At 34.9% G+C, this 2,500-nt stretch overlaps 1 protein-coding gene across 3 annotated transcripts in view; it reads right to left on the bottom strand.

Annotated features, from left to right (window-relative positions):
* LOC119584304 (lactosylceramide 4-alpha-galactosyltransferase-like) overlaps nt 1–2,500 on the bottom strand; it is a 33,478-nt gene that overhangs the window by 30,056 nt on the left and 922 nt on the right. The window lies entirely within an intron of this gene.

Below are 2,500 nucleotides of genomic sequence, written 5' to 3'. Positions count from 1 at the left end.
GCTTTTGCTAGCTCAATGCGAATATATAAATTATGATATGACTATACTGTAATCATGTTTTACATGCTTTATAACTGTTATCATATTAGTTCACTCATTCACTCCCAAAGAATAGCATAAAATTAAATGTAAAGTGAATCTAGCGAAAGGTTTGATCCATCAATAGACTACTTTGAGGCATCGGGAGAAGTGAAAAGAAGCAAAACAGACACACAAACAAAGGAGAAACCGCATTATGGGAAACCAAATACTCAAGAAGAAGCTTTAGACTAAATATCAAAATAACAATGATGAATATGATATTGATAAGAATGAAAATATAAAATTTCAAAAGGGGCTCTCATCAAGCATTGTAAACTTCCTGTTCTGGAAATGGCTAGCTTTAAGAGAGGTTATATAATTTATTCATTTTATTTATTTGCAAACTAATATTTGGGCACGTAAACTTACGCAATTTTACTTTATTGCACCTTGTAACAAAAATAAAATATACGGCAATTTGAAAAGATTTATTACCTTTTCTTCGTTAAGAAAGACTTAATGATATTCATCTGCACCGACGATCAAACTACACGACACTACACACACACAAAACCGACAGAAGACTTCAAATCTCATACGAAAGCACACTACTGGAGATACAACATACACACACCACACACACACACACACACACACAACACACCACACACACACACCACCACACCCCACCACACACACACACACACGCAACACACAGCACACACACACACACACACACACACACACACACACACACACACACACCACACACACAAATATATATATATATATATATATATATATATATATATATATATATATATATATATATATATATTATATATTGTTACGCCACGGGTTGCTTATTCCTTCACAGCCCCTACTGCTGGCTTTTGTAACCCAGATGCTCCTCAGGACGCCCTTTGTTATCTGCAACCCCGGCGCGATCACGAGGCTAACCTGCCGTCTTCTTAGGCCGCGGCCACACCGAACGCGATGCTTGCGAAGAGAAACGTGTGAGAAACTTTATACCTTGGTAATTGATGTGACGTGGCCACACCACATTCGCATGGGACGTGGCACAATCGCGATCCCGCACGATTTCGCAAGAGGTCGGAAAACTTGACAGTTAACTCTACTCGCGCGAAGTAAGCCGCTGTTTTTCAGACCCCATGCATTCGGAATGAAATGCATAGGGATAGATTAGTTGCCCCTCAGTGGACGAGGACTGGGAATAAATTAGAATTTTGTGTTTACAATATAATTTCTGTAAGATTAAATCTTTACTGGTTTATTTCCAAAGTATTTATAGATCTGAATTATATCATAAAAATATACTCAACATGAATAATTGTGCATAGTGAATACCTCAGGAATAATTTTACTTATATTTATTATGAATATTTATATCTATGTTTTACATATACTTATATTTATATTTTTCATGATATTCATATATTTCATATATCATGTTTCAGACCAGTTACATTAATGAAATATGCTAATTTAAGCTTTCATCTATAACATAAACGTCGATATTTTCATGTTGATGCACTACCATCATGGAACAGAGACCATCAACGTGAGGAATGTCTAAAAGGACAAAACATTTAATGAAAGTATTGTAGGACAGTTGGTCTGAAACACTCTTTGGACGCGCATACCTTCATTTACCAGAAATAATCATATTTATATTCATATCTATATTTATCATAGATAATTATGTTTATCATAATTATATCATAATTATGATGGCTAATTACAAGTATGTGTTGTGACCTGTCAGACTTTACCTAGCATCCTTGAATCTTTCCTGGTTACCTTGGCAACCCCCGTGTTCGCTCGCGGTTGGTGTGGCGATGTATTACTGCATAACACTGCTTTGTTAGTCATACTCACTACAGGCACTGAGGAAACTCGTCTACGAATCTGGCTTATCCACAGGTACAGCTTATCAGAAAGTCACTTGGTAAACAGCTTAATGTGTGTGAGCGTTATGGGTTGGTCACTGCATTGGCGTCTCTCTCCCTCGCTTTGGAAGTGCTTATATAGATCTTGGTCCCCGCACCTCGCCTTGCGTCCGATTCCGTACATATATATATATAATATATATATATATATATATATATATATATATATATATATATATATATATATATATATATATATATACACACACCCATACATACATACATTCATACATACATAGATACATACATACATACATACATATACATAGATACATACATACATACATACATACATATATATATATATATATATATATATATATATATATATATATATATATATATATATATATATATATATGTGTGTGTGTGTGTGTGTGTTGTGTGTGTGTGTGTGTGTGTGTGTGTGTGTGTGTGTGTGTGTGTGTGTGTGTGTGTGTGTGTGTGTTTTAGAACGTCGCCATTACATAACTTCTATAACTAATTCCAAACATTAACACGGCCTTTGA

The sequence above is a fragment of the Penaeus monodon genome, chromosome 18 (assembly GCF_015228065.2).
Source record: "Penaeus monodon isolate SGIC_2016 chromosome 18, NSTDA_Pmon_1, whole genome shotgun sequence".
Lineage (NCBI taxonomy): Eukaryota > Metazoa > Arthropoda > Malacostraca > Decapoda > Penaeidae > Penaeus > Penaeus monodon.
The sequence above is the reverse complement of the archived record's forward strand: the minus strand, read 5'-3'. Positions and strand labels throughout refer to the sequence as shown.